The sequence below is a fragment of the Calliopsis andreniformis genome, chromosome 11 (genome assembly GCF_051401765.1).
Source record: "Calliopsis andreniformis isolate RMS-2024a chromosome 11, iyCalAndr_principal, whole genome shotgun sequence".
Taxonomy (NCBI): Eukaryota; Metazoa; Arthropoda; class Insecta; order Hymenoptera; family Andrenidae; genus Calliopsis; species Calliopsis andreniformis.
The window spans coordinates 11365038-11382793 of NC_135072.1; positions in this window are offsets into that span (position 1 = coordinate 11365038).

Here is a 17756-nt window from a genome sequence, read left to right on the forward strand (position 1 = left end):
TTTGTATTTTATGCTTCGGGCGTTTACTTCCATGGCCCTACCTATTTGGTCAGGTGGAGCAACGCCCTACAGTGAAGCCTAGTTTGCCCGGAACGTGGATATGACCTTAACCTTCACACAGGTTGCAGTGATTCGTTTTATACGATTTAAATGCTGTTGTACTTATATTGTATTTTATTCTTCTGGCGTTGAATTCCAAGTCGCTAGCTATTCGATCTGGTGGAGTAACGCCCTAGAGTGAAACCTAGGTTGCTCGGAATGTAGAAATGACCATAACTTTCACACTGGTCCCAATTATTCGTTTTATACGATGGAAAAGCTGTTGTATTTTGTATCGTATTTTATGCTTCGGGCGTTGACTTCTAAGGCCCTCACTATTCGATCTGGTGGAGCAACGCCCTAGAGTGAAACCTAGGTTGCCCAGAACGTAGAAATGACCAACACTTTCACACTGGTTGCAATTATTCCTGTTATACGATGGAAAAACTCTCGTATATTTATTGTATTTTATGCTTCGGGCGTTGACTTCTATGGCCCCACCTATTCGATTTGGTCGAGCAACGCCCTGCAGTGAAGCCTAGGTTGTCAGGAACGTAGAAATGAACGTAACTTTCACACTGGTAGCAATTATTCGTTTTATACAATGGAAAAACTGTTCTATTTATTTTGTATTTTATGCTTCGGGCGTTGACTTCTAAGGCCCTAACTGTTCGATCTGGTTTAGCAACACCCTAGCGTGAAGCCAAGCTTGCTCGGAACATAGGACATACCATTACCTTCACACTGGTTGCAATTATTCCTGTTATACGATGGATATACTCATGCACCTTTATTGTATTTTATGCTTGTGCCGTTGACTTCTAAGGCTCTATCTATTCGATCTGGTGGAGCAACGCCCCAGAGTGAAGCCTAGGTTGCCCGGAACGTGGAAATGACCATAACTTTCACACTGCTTGCAATTATTCCTGTTATAAGATGGAAAAACTGTTGCATCTTTATTGTATTTTATGCTTCTGGCGTTGACTTCTAAGTAACTAACTATTCGATCTGGTGGAGCAACGCACTAGAGTGAAGCCTAGGTTGCTCGGAATGTAGAAATGTCCATAACTTTCACACTGGTTGCAATTATACGTTTTATACGATGGAAAAGCTGTTGTATTTTTATTGCATTTTATGCTTCAGGCGTTGACTTCTAAGGCCCTAACTATTCAACCTGTTGCGCCAGCGCCCTAGCGAGAAGCCTAGGTTGCCCGGAAAGTAGAAATGACCATAACTTTCGTACTGGTCGCAATTATTCGTTTTATAGGATGGAAAAACTGTTGTATTTATTTGTATTTTATGCTTCTGGCGTTAACTTCTTAGGCCCTAACTATTCGATCTGGTGGAACAACGCCCTAGGGTGAGGCCTAGGTTGCCGGAACGTAGAAATGACCATAACTTTCACACTGGTAGCAATTATTCGTTATATACAATGGAAAAACCGTACTACTTATTTTGTATTTTATGCTTCGGGCGTTTACTTCAATGGCCCTACCAATTTGATCTGGTGGAGCAACGCCCCAGAGTGAAGCCTAGGTTGCCCGGAACGTAGAAATGACCATAACTTTCACACTGCTTGCAATTATTCCTGTTATAAGATGGAAAAACTGTTGCATTTTTATTGCATTTTATGCTTCGGGCGTTGACTTCTAAGGCCCTAGCTATTCGATCTGGTGGAGCAACGCCCTAGAGTGAAACCTAGGTTGCTCGGAATGTAGAAATGACCATAACTTTCACACTGGTCCCAATTATTCGTTTTATACGATGGAAAAGCTGTTGTATTTTGTATTGTATTTTATGCTTCTGGCGTCGACTTTTAAGGCCCTAGCTATTAGATGTGGTGGACCAGCGCCCTAGAGTTTCGCATCGGTTGCCCGGAACGTAGAAATGACCGTTACTTTCACAGTGGTAGCAATTATTCGTTTTACACATGGAAAAACTGTTTTATTTTTTTGTATTTTATGCATCGGGCGTTGACTTCTAAGGCCCTAGCTGTTCGGTCTGGTGGAGCAACGCCCTAGAGTGAAACCTAGGTTGCCCAGAACGTAGAAATGACCAACACTTTCACACTGGTTGCAATTATTCCTATTATACGATGGAAAAACTCTTGTATATTTATTGTATTTTATGCTTCGGGCGTTGACTTCTAAGGCCGTAGCTATTCGATGTGGTGGAGCACCACCCTACAGTGAAGCCTAGGTTGCCCGGAACGTAGATGTGACCACAACATTCACACAGGTTGCAATTATTCGTTTTATACGATGGAAAAACTGTTCTATTTATTTTGTATTCTATGCTTCGGGCGTTGACTTCTAAGGCCCTAACTATTCGATCTGGTGGAACTACGCCCTAGAGTGAAGCCTAGGTTGCCCGGAACGTAGAAATGAACGTAACTTTCACACTGGTATCAATTATTCGTTTTATACAATGGAAAAGCTGTTCTATTTATTATGTATTTTATGCTTCGGGCATTGACTTCTTTGGCCCTACCTATTCGATCTGGTGGAGCGACACCCTACAGTCAAGCCTAGGTTGCCCGGAACGTAGAAATGAACATAACTTTCACACTGGTAGCAATTATTCGTTTTATACAATGGAAAAGCTGTTCTATTTATTATGTATTTTATGCTTCGGGCATTGACTTCTTTGGCCCTACCTATTTGATCTGGTGGAGCAACACCCTACAGTCAAGCCTAGGTTGCCCGGAACGTAGAAATGACCATAACTTTCACACCGGTAGCAATTATTCGTTTTATACGATGGAAAAACTGTTCTATTTATTTTGTATTCTATGCTTCGGGCGTTGACTTCTAAGGCCCTAACTATTCGATCTGGTGGAACTACGCCCTAGAGTGAAGCCTAGGTTGCCCAGAACGTAGAAATGACCATCACTTTCACACTGGTTGCAATTATTCCCGTTATACGATGGAAAAACTGTTGTATTTATACCGTATTTTATGCTTCTGGCGTTGACTTCCTATGCCCTAACTATTCGATCTGGTGGAACGACGCCCTAGAGTTAAGCCTAGGTTGCCCAGAACGTAGAAATGACCATCACTTTCACACTGGTTGCAATTATTCCCGTTATACGATGGAAAAACTCTTGTATATTTATTGTATTTTATGTTTCGGGCGTTGACTTCCATGGCCCTACCTATTCGATTTGGTGGAGCAACACACTACAGTGAAGCCTAGGTTGTCAGAAACGTAGAAATGAGCATAACTTTCACTCTGGTAGCAATTATTCGTTTTATACAATGGAAAAACTGTTCTATTTATTTTGTATTTTATGCTTCTGGCGTTGACTTCTTAGGCCCTAAGTGTTCGATCTGGTGGAGCAACGCCCTAGAGTGAAGCCTAGGTTGCCCGGAACGTAGAAATGATCATCACTTTCAAACTGGTTGCAATTAATCCTTTTATACGATCGAAAAACTGTTGTATTTATATTGCATTTTATGCTTCGGGCGTAGACTTCTATGGCCCTACCTATTCGATCTGGTGGAGCAACACCCTACAGTGAAGCCTAGGTTGCCGGAACGTAGATATGACCATAACATTCACACAGGTTGTAATTATTCGTTTTCTACGATGGAAAAGCTGTTGTATTTAAATTGTATTTTATGCTTCCGGTGTTGACTTCTTAGACCCTAACTCTTCGATCTGGTGGAGCAACGCCTCAGAGTTAAGTCTAGGATGCCCGAAACGTCGAAATGATAGTTACTTTCGCACTGGTTGCAATTAGTCATGCTATACAATGGAAAAATTGTTGTATTTATACTGTATTTTATGCTTCTGGCGTTGACTTCTAAGGCCGTAGCTATTCGATGTGGTGGAGCAACGCCCTAGAGTGAAGCCTAGGTTGCCCGGAACGTAGAAATGCCCATTACTTTCACACTGGTTGCAATTATTAGTTTTATACGATGGAAAAACTGTTCTATTTATTTTGTATTTTATGCTTCGGGCGTTGACTTCTAAGGCCCTAACTACTCAATCGGTTGGAGCAACGCCCTAGGGTGAAGCCTAGGTTGCCCGGAAAGTAGAAATGACCATACTTTTCATACTGGTTGCAATTATTTGTTTTATAGGATGGAAAAGCTGTTGCATTTATACCGTATTTTAAGCTTCTGGCGTTGACTTCTTATGCCCTAACTATTCCATCTGGTGGAACAACGCCCTAGGGTGAAGCCTGGGTTGCCCGGAACGTAGAAATGACCATAACTTTCACACCGGTAGCAATTATTCGTTTTATACGATGGAAAAACTGTTCAATTTATTTTGTATTTTATGCTTCGGGCGTTGACTTCTAAGGCCCTTACTATTCAATCTGTTGGAGCAACGCCCTTGGGTGAAGCCTAGGTTGCCCGGAAAGTAGAAATAACCACAACTTTCGTACTTGTTGCAATTATTCGTTATATACGAGGGTAAAACTGTTATATTTATATTGTATTTTATGCTTCTGGCGTTGACTTCTTAGGCCCTAACTATTCGATCTGGTGGAACGACGCCATAGAGTGAAGCCTAGGTTGCCCAGAACGTTGAAATGACCATCACTTTCACACTGGTTGCAATTATTCCTGTTATACGATGGAAAAACACTTGTATATTTATTGTATTTTATGCTTCGGGCGTTGACTTCCATGGCCCTACCTATTCGATTTGGTAGAGCAACACACTACAGTGAAGCCTAGCTTGTCAGAAACGTAGAAACGAACATAACTTTCACACTGGTAGTAATTATTCGTTTTATACAACGGAAAAACTGTTCTATTTATTTTGTATTTTATGCTTCGGGCGTTGACTTCTAAGGCCCTAACTATTCGATCTGGTGGAGCAACGCCCTAGAGTGAAGCCTAGGTTGCCCGGAACGAAGAAATGACCAGAACTTTCACACTGGTTGCTATTATTCGTTCTATACGATGGAAAAACTGTTATATTTATATTGTATTTTATGCTTCTGGCGTTGACTTCTATGACCCTACCTATTCGATTTGGTGGAGCAACACCCTACAGTGAAGCCTAGGTTGTCAGAAACGTAGAAATGAACATAACTTTCACACTGGTAGCAATTATTCGTTTTATACAATGGAAAAACTGTTCTATTTATTTTGTATTATATACTTCGGGCGTTCACTTCTAAGGCCCTAACTATTCGATCTGGTGGAACAACGACCTAGTGTGAAGCCTAGGTCGCCCGGAGCGTAGAAATGACCATCACTTTCACACTGGTAGCAATTATTCGTTTAATACAATGGAAAAACTGTTCTATTTATTTTGTATTTTATGCTTCGGGCGTTGACTTCTAAGGCCCTTACTATTCAATCTGTTGGAGCAACGCCCTTGGGTGAAGCCTAGGTTGCCCGGAAAGTAGAAATAACCACAACTTTCGTACTTGTTGCAATTATTCGTTATATACGAGGGTAAAACTGTTATATTTATATTGTATTTTATGCTTCTGGCGTTGACTTCTTAGGCCCTAACTATTCGATCTGGTGGAACGACGCCATAGAGTGAAGCCTAGGTTGCCCAGAACGTTGAAATGACCATCACTTTCACACTGGTTGCAATTATTCCTGTTATACGATGGAAAAACACTTGTATATTTATTGTATTTTATGCTTCGGGCGTTGACTTCCATGGCCCTACCTATTCGATTTGGTAGAGCAACACACTACAGTGAAGCCTAGCTTGTCAGAAACGTAGAAATGAACATAACTTTCACACTGGTAGTAATTATTCGTTTTATACAACGGAAAAACTGTTCTATTTATTTTGTATTTTATGCTTCGGGCGTTGACTTCTAAGGCCCTAACTATTCGATCTGGTGGAGCAACGCCCTAGAGTGAAGCCTAGGTTGCCCGGAACGAAGAAATGACCAGAACTTTCACACTGGTTGCTATTATTCGTTCTATACGATGGAAAAACTGTTATATTTATATTGCATTTTGTGCTTCTGGCGTTGACTTCTATGACCCTACCTATTCGATTTGGTGGAGCAACACCCTACAGTGAAGCCTAGGTTGTCAGAAACGTAGAAATGAACATAACTTTCACACTGGTAGCAATTATTCGTTTTATACAATGGAAAAACTGTTCTATTTATTTTGTATTATATACTTCGGGCGTTCACTTCTAAGGCCCTAACTATTCGATCTGGTGGAACAACGACCTAGTGTGAAGCCTAGGTCGCCCGGAGCGAAGAAATGACCATCACTTTCACACTGGTAGCAATTATTCGTTTAATACAATGGAAAAACTGTTCTATTTATTTTGTATTTTATGCTTCGGGCGTTGACTTCTAAGGCCCTTACTATTCAATCTGTTGGAGCAACACCCTAGGGTGAAGCCTAGGTTGCCCGGAAAGTAGAAATAACCACAACTTTCATACTTGTTGCAATTATTCGTTTTATACGAGGGTAAAACTGTTATATTTATATTGTATTTTATGCTTCTGGCGTTGACTTCTTAGGCCCTAACTATTCGATCTGGTGGAACGACGCCATAGAGTGAAGCCTAGGTTGCCCAGAACGTAGAAATGACCATCACTTTCACACTCGTTGCAATTATTCCTGTTATACGATGGAAAAACACTTGTATATTTATTGTATTTTATGCTTCGGGCGTTGACTTCCATGGCCCTACCTATTCGATTTGGTAGAGCAACACACTACAGTGAAGCCTAGCTTGTCAGAAACGTAGAAATGAACATAACTTTCACACTGGTAGCAATTATTCGTTTTATACAATGGAAAAACTGTTCTATTTATTTTGTATTATATACTTCGGGCGTTCACTTCTAAGGCCCTAACTATTCGATCTGGTGGAGCAACGCCCTAGAGTGAAGCCTAGGTTGCCCGGAACGTAGAAATTACCAGAACTTTCACACTGGTTGCTATTATTCGTTCTATACGATGGAAAAACTGTTATATTTATATTGTATTTTATGCTTCTGGCGTTGACTTCTATGACCCTACCTATTCGATTTGGTGGAGCAACACCCTACAGTGAAGCCTAGGTTGTCAGAAACGTAGAAATGAACATAACTTTCACACTGGTAGCAATTATTCGTTTTATACAATGGAAAAACTGTTCTATTTATTTTGTATTATATACTTCGGGCGTTCACTTCTAAGGCCGTAACTATTCGATCTGGTGGAACAACGACCTAGTGTGAAGCCTAGGTTGCCCGGAACGTAGAAATGACCAGAACTTTCACCCTGGTTGCTATTATTCGTTTTGTACGATGGAAAAACTGTTATATTTATATTGTATTTTATGCTTCTGGCGTTGACTTCTTAGGCCCTAACTTTTCGATCTGATGGAACAACGCCCTAGAGTGAAGCCTAGGTCGCCCGGAACGTAGAAATGACCATCACTTTCACACTGGTAGCAATTATTCATTATATACAATGGAAAAACTGTTCTACTTATTTTGTATTTTATGCTTCGGGCGTTTACTTCCATGGCCCTACCTATTTGGTCAGGTGGAGCAACGCCCTACAGTGAAGCCTAGTTTGCCCGGAACGTGGATATGACCTTAACCTTCACACAGGTTGCAGTGATTCGTTTTATACGATTTAAATGCTGTTGTACTTATATTGTATTTTATTCTTCTGGCGTTGAATTCCAAGTCGCTAGCTATTCGATCTGGTGGAGTAACGCCCTAGAGTGAAACCTAGGTTGCTCGGAATGTAGAAATGACCATAACTTTCACACTGGTCCCAATTATTCGTTTTATACGATGGAAAAGCTGTTGTATTTTGTATCGTATTTTATGCTTCGGGCGTTGACTTCTAAGGCCCTCACTATTCGATCTGGTGGAGCAACGCCCTAGAGTGAAACCTAGGTTGCCCAGAACGTAGAAATGACCAACACTTTCACACTGGTTGCAATTATTCCTGTTATACGATGGAAAAACTCTCGTATATTTATTGTATTTTATGCTTCGGGCGTTGACTTCTATGGCCCCACCTATTCGATTTGGTCGAGCAACGCCCTGCAGTGAAGCCTAGGTTGTCAGGAACGTAGAAATGAACGTAACTTTCACACTGGTAGCAATTATTCGTTTTATACGATGGAACAACTGTTCTATTTATTTTGTATTTCATGCTTCTGGCGTTGACTTCTAAGGCCCTAACTATTCAATCTGTTGGAACAACGCCCTAGGGTGAAGCCTGGGTTACCCGTAAAGTAGAAATGACCATGACTTTCGTACTGGTTGCAATTATTCGTTTCATACGATTGAAAAACTGTTCTACTTATTTTGTATTTTATGCTTCGGGCGTTTACTTCAATGGCCCTACCAGTTTGATCTGGTGGAGCAACGCCCTACAGTGAAGCCTAGTTTGCCCGGAACGTAGATATGACCTTAACCTTCACACAGGTTGCAATTATTCGTTTTCTACGATGGAAAAGCTGTTGTATTTAAATTGTATTTTATGCTTCCGCTGTTGACTTCTTAGACCCTAACTCTTCGATCTGGTGGAGCAACGCCTCAGAGTTAAGTCTAGGATGCCCGAAACGTCGAAATGATCGTTACTTTCGCACTGGTTGCAATTAGTCATGCTATACAATGGAAAAATTGTTGTATTTATACTGTATTTTATGCTTCTGGCGCTGACTTCTAAGGCCGTAGCTATTCGATGTGGTGGAGCAACGCCCTATAGTGAAGCCTAGGTTGCCCGGAACGTAGAAATGCCCATTACTTTCACACTGGTAGCAATTATTAGTTTTATACGATGGAAAAACTGTTCTATTTATTTTGTATTTTATGCTTCGGGCGTTGACTTCTAAGGCCCTAACTATTCAATCTGTTGGAGGAACGCCCTAAGGTGAAGCATAGGTTGCCCGGAAGGTAGAAATGACCGTACCTTTCATACTGGTTGCTATTATTTGTTTTATACGATGGAAAAACTGTTGTATTTATACCGTATTTTATGCTTCTGGCGTTGACTTCCTATGCCCTAACTATTCGATCTGGTGGAACGACGCCCTAGAGTTAAGCCTAGGTTGCCCAGAACGTAGAAATGACCATCACTTTCATACCGGTTGCAATTATTCCTGTTATACGATGGAAAAACTCTTGTATATTTATTGTATTTTATGCTTCGGGCGTTGACTTCCAAGGCCCTACCTATTCGATTTGGTGGAGCAACACACTACAGTGAAGCCTATGTTGTCAGAAACGTAGAAATGAACATAACTTTCACACTGGTAGCAATTATTCGTTTTATACAATGGAAAAACTGTTCTATTTATTTTGTATTTTATGCTTCGGACGTTGACTTCTAAGGCCCTAACTATTCGATCTGGTTTAGCAACACCCTAGGGTGAAGCGAAGCTTGCTCGGAACATAGGACATACCATTACCTTCACACTGGTTGCAATTATTCCTGTTATACGATGGATATACTCATGCACCTTTATTGTATTTTATGCTTCTGGCGTTGACTTGTTAGGCCCTAACTATTCGATCTGGTGGAACGACGCCCTAGGGTGAAGCCTAGGTTGCCGGAACGTAGAAATGACCATAACATTCACACTGGTAGCAATTATTCATTATATACAATGGAAAAACTGTTCTACTTATTTTGTATTTTATGCTTCGGGCGTTTACTTCCATGGCCCTACCTATTTGGTCAGGTGGAGCAACGCCCTACAGTGAAGCCTAGTTTGCCCGGAACGTGGATATGACCTTAACCTTCACACAGGTTGCAGTGATTCGTTTTATACGATTTAAATGCTGTTGTACTTATATTGTATTTTATTCTTCTGGCGTTGAATTCCAAGTCGCTAGCTATTCGATCTGGTGGAGTAACGCCCTAGAGTGAAACCTAGGTTGCTCGGAATGTAGAAATGACCATAACTTTCACACTGGTCCCAATTATTCGTTTTATACGATGGAAAAGCTGTTGTATTTTGTATCGTATTTTATGCTTCGGGCGTTGACTTCTAAGGCCCTCACTATTCGATCTGGTGGAGCAACGCCCTAGAGTGAAACCTAGGTTGCCCAGAACGTAGAAATGACCAACACTTTCACACTGGTTGCAATTATTCCTGTTATACGATGGAAAAACTCTCGTATATTTATTGTATTTTATGCTTCGGGCGTTGACTTCTATGGCCCCACCTATTCGATTTGGTCGAGCAACGCCCTGCAGTGAAGCCTAGGTTGTCAGGAACGTAGAAATGAACGTAACTTTCACACTGGTAGCAATTATTCGTTTTATACAATGGAAAAACTGTTCTATTTATTTTGTATTTTATGCTTCGGGCGTTGACTTCTAAGGCCCTAACTGTTCGATCTGGTTTAGCAACACCCTAGGGTGAAGCCAAGCTTGCTCGGAACATAGGACATACCATTACCTTCACACTGGTTGCAATTATTCCTGTTATACGATGGATATACTCATGCACCTTTATTGTATTTTATGCTTGTGCCGTTGACTTCTAAGGCTCTATCTATTCGATCTGGTGGAGCAACGCCCCAGAGTGAAGCCTAGGTTGCCCGGAACGTGGAAATGACCATAACTTTCACACTGCTTGCAATTATTCCTGTTATAAGATGGAAAAACTGTTGCATCTTTATTGTATTTTATGCTTCTGGCGTTGACTTCTAAGTAACTAACTATTCGATCTGGTGGAGCAACGCACTAGAGTGAAGCCTAGGTTGCTCGGAATGTAGAAATGTCCATAACTTTCACACTGGTTGCAATTATACGTTTTATACGATGGAAAAGCTGTTGTATTTTTATTGCATTTTATGCTTCAGGCGTTGACTTCTAAGGCCCTAACTATTCAACCTGTTGCGCCAGCGCCCTAGCGAGAAGCCTAGGTTGCCCGGAAAGTAGAAATGACCATAACTTTCGTACTGGTCGCAATTATTCGTTTTATAGGATGGAAAAACTGTTGTATTTATTTGTATTTTATGCTTCTGGCGTTAACTTCTTAGGCCCTAACTATTCGATCTGGTGGAACAACGCCCTAGGGTGAGGCCTAGGTTGCCGGAACGTAGAAATGACCATAACTTTCACACTGGTAGCAATTATTCGTTATATACAATGGAAAAACCGTACTACTTATTTTGTATTTTATGCTTCGGGCGTTTACTTCAATGGCCCTACCAATTTGATCTGGTGGAGCAACGCCCCAGAGTGAAGCCTAGGTTGCCCGGAACGTAGAAATGACCATAACTTTCACACTGCTTGCAATTATTCCTGTTATAAGATGGAAAAACTGTTGCATTTTTATTGCATTTTATGCTTCGGGCGTTGACTTCTAAGGCCCTAGCTATTCGATCTGGTGGAGCAACGCCCTAGAGTGAAACCTAGGTTGCTCGGAATGTAGAAATGACCATAACTTTCACACTGGTCCCAATTATTCGTTTTATACGATGGAAAAGCTGTTGTATTTTGTATTGTATTTTATGCTTCTGGCGTCGACTTTTAAGGCCCTAGCTATTAGATGTGGTGGACCAGCGCCCTAGAGTTTCGCATCGGTTGCCCGGAACGTAGAAATGACCGTAACTTTCACAGTGGTAGCAATTATTCGTTTTACACATGGAAAAACTGTTTTATTTTTTTGTATTTTATGCATCGGGCGTTGACTTCTAAGGCCCTAGCTGTTCGGTCTGGTGGAGCAACGCCCTAGAGTGAAACCTAGGTTGCCCAGAACGTAGAAATGACCAACACTTTCACACTGGTTGCAATTATTCCTATTATACGATGGAAAAACTCTTGTATATTTATTGTATTTTATGCTTCGGGCGTTGACTTCTAAGGCCGTAGCTATTCGATGTGGTGGAGCACCACCCTACAGTGAAGCCTAGGTTGCCCGGAACGTAGATGTGACCACAACATTCACACAGGTTGCAATTATTCGTTTTCAACGATGGAAAAGCTGTTGTATTTATATTGTATTTTATGCTTCCGGTGTTGGCTTCTTAGACCCGAACTCTTCGATCTGGTGGAGCAACGCCTCAGAGGTAAGTCTAGGATGCCCGAAACGTCAAAATTATCATTGCTATCACACTGGTTGCAATTATTCATGCTATACGATGGTAAAACTGTTGCATTCCTGCTGTATTTTATGTTTCTGGCTTCGACTTCTAAGGTCCTAGCTATTCGATCTGGTGGGGCAACATCCAAGGGTGAAGCCTAGGTTGCCCGGAACGAAGATATGAACACAACCTTCACACAGGTTGCAATTATTCGTTTTCTACGATGGAAAAGCTGTTGTATTTATATTGTATTTTATGCTTCCGGTGTTGGCTTCTTAGGCCCTAACTCTTCGATCTGGTGGAGCAACGCCTCAGAGGTAAGTCTAGGATGCCCGAAACGTCGAAATGATCGTTACCTTCGCACTGGTTGCAATTAGTCGTGCTATACAATGGAAAAACTGTTGCATTTATACTGTATTTTATGCTTCTGGCGTTGACTTCTAAGGCCGTAGCTATTCGATGTGGTGGAGCAACGCCCTAGAGTGAAGCCTAGGTTGCCCGGAACGTAGAAATGCCCATTACTTTCACACTGGTTGCAATTATTAGTTTTATACGGTGGAAAATCTGTTCTATTTATTTTGTATTTTATGCTTCGGGCGTTGACATCTAAGGCCCTAACTATTCGATCTGGTGGAGCAACGGCCTAGAGTGAAACCTAGGTTGCTCGGAATGTAGAAATGACCATAACTTTCACACTGGTCCCAATTATTCGTTTTATACGATGGAAAAGCTGTTGTATTTTGTATTGTATTTTATGCTTCTGGCGTCGACTTTTAAGGCCGTAGCTATTAGATGTGGTGGACCAACGCCCTAGAGTTTCGCATCGGTTGCCCGGAACGTAGAAATGACCATAACTTTCACAGTGGTAGCAATTATTCGTTTTACACATGGAAAAACTGTTTTATTTTTTTGTATTTTATGCATCGGGCGTTGACTTCTAAGACCCTAGCTGTTCGATCTGGTGGAGCAACGCCCTAGAGTGAAACCTAGGTTGCCCAGAACGTAGAAATGACCAACACTTTCACACTGGTTGCAATTATTCCTGTTATACGATGGAAAAACTCTTGTATATTTATTGTATTTTATGTTTCGGGCGTTGACTTCTATGGCCCTACCTATTCGATTTGGTGGAGCAACACCCTACAGTGAAGCCTAGCTTGTCAGGAACGTAGAAATGAACATAACTTTGACACTGGTAGCAATTATTCGTTTTATACAATGGGAAAACTGTTCTATTTATTTTGTATTTTATGCTTCGGGCGTTGACTTCTAAGGCCCTAAATATTCGATCTGGTGGAGCAACGCCCTAGAGTGACGCCTAGGTTGCCTGGAACGTAGAAATGACCATTACTTTCACAATGTTTCCAATTATTCATTTTATACGATGGAAAAACTGTTGTACTTATATCGTGTTTTATTCTTATGGCGTTGAATTCTAAGTCCCTAGCTATGCGATCTGGTGGAGCAACGCCCTAGAGTGAAACCTAGGTTGCCCGGAAAGTAGAAATGATCATAACTTTCATACTGGTTGCAATTATTCGTTTTATACGATGGAAAAACTGTTGTATTTATATTGTATTTTATGCTTCTGGCACTGACTTCTAGGGCACTAACTATTCGATCTGGTGGAGCAGCGCCCTAGGGTGAAGCCTAGGTTGCCCGGAAAGTAGAAATGACCATAACTTTCATACTGGTTGCAATTAATCCTTTTATACGATGGAAAAACTGATGCATTTTTATTGCATTTTATGCTTCGGGCGTTGACTTCTAAGGCTCTAACTATTCAATCTGTTGGAGCAACGCCCTAGCGTGAAGCCTACGTTGCCCGGAACTTAGAAATGAACATAACTTTCACACTGATTGCTATTATTCGTTTTATACGATGGAAAAACTGTTATATTTATATTGTATTTTATGCTTCTGGCGGTGACTTCTTAGGCCCTAAGTGTTCGATCTGGTGGAACAACGCCCTACCGTGAAGCCTACGTTTCCCGGAACGTAGAAATGATCATCACTTTCACACTGGTTGCAATCATTCCTGATATACGATGGAAAAACTCTTGTATATTTATAGTATTTTATGCTTCGGGCGTAGACTTCTATGGCCCTACCTATTCGATCTGGTGGAGCAACACCGTACAGTGAAGCCTAGGTTGCCCGGAACGAAGATATGAACACAACCTTCATACAGGTTGCAATTATTCGTTTTCTACGATGGAAAAGCTGTTGTATTTATATTGTATTTTATGCTTCCGGTGTTGGCTTCTTAGACCCTAACTCTTCGATCTGGTGGAGCAACGCCTCAGAGGTAAGTCTAGGATGCCCGAAACGTTGAAATGATCGTTACTTTCGCACTGGTTGCAATGAGTCATGCTATACAATGGAAAAACTGTTGTATTTATACTGTATTTTATGCTTCCGGCGTTGACTTCTAAGGCCGTAGCTATTCGATGTGGTGGAGCAACACCCTAGAGTGAAGCCTAGGTTGCCCGGAACGTGGAAATGCCCATTACTTTCACACTGGTTGCAATTATTAGTTTTATACGGTGGAAAAACTGTTCTATTTATTTTGTATTTTATGCTTCGGGCGTTGACTTCTAAGGCCCTATCTATTCAATGTGTTGGAGCAACGCCCTAGGGTGAAGCCTAGGTTGCCCGGAAAGTAGAAATGACCATACCTTTCATACTGGATGCAATTATTCGTTTTATACGATGGAAAAGCTGTTGTATTTATACCGTATTTTATGCTTCTGGCGTGGACTTCTTATGCCCTAACTATTCCATCTGGTGGAACAACGCCCTAGGGTGAAGCCTAGGTTGCCCGAAACGTAGAAATGTCCATAACTTTCACACCGGTAGCAATTATTCGTTTTATACGATGGAAAAACTGTTGTATTTATATTGTATTTCATGATTCTGGCGTTGACTTCTAAGGCCCTAGCTATTCGATCTGGTGGAGCAACGCCCTAGAGTGAAGCCTAGGTTGCCCGGAACGTAGAAATGACCATCACTTTCAAACTGGTTGCAATTAATCCTTTTATACGATGGAAAAACTGTTACATTTTTATTGCATTTTATGCTTCGGGCGTTGATTTCTAAGACCCTAACTATTCAATCTGTTGGAGCAACGCCCTAGGGTGAAGCCTAGGTTGCCCGGAACGTATAAATGACGTTAACTTTCATACCGGTTGCAATTACTCGTTTTATACTATTGAAAAACTGTTGTATTTATATTCTATTTTATGCCTTTGACGTGGACTTCTTATGCCCTAACTATTCCATCTGGTGGAACAACGCCCTATGGTGAAGTCTAGGTTGCCCGGAACGTAGAAATTGTCATAACTTTCACACCGGTAGCAATTATTCCTGTTATAGGATGGAAAGACTGTTGTATTTTTATTGTATTTTATGCTTCAGGCGTTGACTTCTGAGGCCGTAGCAATTCGATGTGGGGGAAGAACGCCATAGAGTGAAGCCTAGGTGGACCGGAACGTAGAAATGACCATAACTTTCATACTGGTTGCAATTATTTGTTTTATATGATGGAAAAGCTGTTGTATTTATATTGTATTTTATGCTGCTGGCGTTCACTTCTTAGGCCCTAACTATTCAATTATGTGGAACAACGCCCTAGAGTGAGGCCTAGGTTGCCCGGAACGTAGAAATGACGTTAACTTTCATACTGGTTGCAATTACTCGCTTTATACGATAGAAAAACTATTGTAGTTATATTGTATTTTATGCATCTGGCGTTGACTTCTAAGGCAGTAACTATTCGATCTATTGGAGCAACGCCCTAGAGTGAAGCCTAGGTTGCCCGGAAAGGAGAAATGACCATCACTTTCAAACTGGTTGCAATTAATCCTGTTATACGATGGAAAAAAAGTTGTATTTTTATAGTTGTATTTTTATGCTTCTGGCGTTCACTTCTTAGGCCCTAACTATTCGATCTGAAGGAATAACGGCCTAGGGTGAAGCCTAGGTTGCCCGGAACGTAGAAATGACCATCACTTTCAAACTGGTTGCAATTATTCCTGTTATATGATGGAAAAACTATTATATTTATATTGTATTTTATGCTTCGGGCGCTGACTTCTAAGGCCCTAACTATTCAATCTGTTGGATCAACGCCCTAGGGTGAAGCCTAGGTTGCCCGGAACGTTGAAATGACCATAACTTTCACACCGGTAGCAATTATTCGTTTTATACGATGGAAAAACTGTTGTGTTTATATTGTATTTCATGCTTCTGGCGTTGACTTCTAAGGCCCTAGATATTCGATCTGGTGGAGCAACGCCCTAGGGTGAAGCCTAGGTTGCCCGGAAAGTAGAAATGATAATAACTTTCACACTGGTTGCAATTATTCGTTTCATACGTAGGAAAAGCTGTTGCATCTTTATTGTATTTTATGCTTCTGTCGCTGACGTCTAAGACCGTAGCTATTAGATGTGGTGGAGCGTCGCACTAGAGTGACGCCTAGGTTGCCCGGAACGTAGAAATGACCATAACTTTCAAACTGGTTGCAATTAATCCTTTTATACGATGGAAAGGCTGATGCATTTTTATTGCATTTTATTCTTCGGGCGTTGACTTCTAAGGCCCCAACTATTCAATCTGTTGGAGCAACGCCCTAGCGTGAAGCCTAGGTTGCCCGGAACTTAGAAATGACCATAATTTTCACACTGATTGCTATTATTCGTTTTATACGATGGAAAAACTGTTATATTTATATTGTATTTTATGCTTCTGGCGGTGACTTCTTAGGCCCTAAGTGTTTGATCTGGTGGAACAACGCCCTACCGTGAAGCCTACGTTGCCCGGAACGTAGAAATGATCATCACTTTCACACTGGTTGCAATTATTCCTGTTATATGATGGAAAAACTGTTATATTTATATTGTATTTTATGCTTCGGGCGCTGACTTCTAAGGCCCTAACTATTCAATCTGTTGGATCAACGCCCTAGAGTGAAGCCTAGGTTGCCCGGAACGTTGAAATGACCATAACTTTCACACCGGTAGCAATTATTCGTTTTATACGATGGAAAAACTGTTATATTTATATTGTATTTTATGCTTCTGCCGTTGATTTCATAGGCCCTAACTATTCAATCTGGTGGAACAACGCCCTAGAGTGAGGCCTAGGTTGCCCGGAACGTAGAAATGACCATCACTTCCATACTGGTAGCAATTACTCGTTTTATACGATGGAGAAACAGTTGTATTTACATTGTATTTTATGCTACTGGCGTTGTCTTCTAAGGCACTAACTATTCCATCTGGTGGAGCAACGCCCTAGAGTGAAGCCTAGGTTGCCCGGAACGTTGAAATGACCATCACTTTCAAACTGGTTGCAATTATTCCTATTATATGATGGAAAAACTGTTATATTTATATTGTATTTTATGCTTCGGGCGTTGACTTCTATGGCCCTACCTATTCGATTTGGTGGAGCATCACCCTACAGTGAAGCCTAGCTTGTCAGGAACGTAGAAATGAACATAACTTTCACACTGGTAGCAATTATTCGTTTTATACATTGGGAAAACTGTTCTATTTATTTTGTATTTTATGCTTCGGGCGTTGACTTCTAAGGCCCTAAATATTCGATCTGGTGGAGCAACGCCCTAGAGTGAAGCCTAGGTCGCCCGGAACGTAGAAATGACCATCACTTTCACACTGGTAGCAATTATTCGTTTAATACAATGGAAAAACTGTTCTAT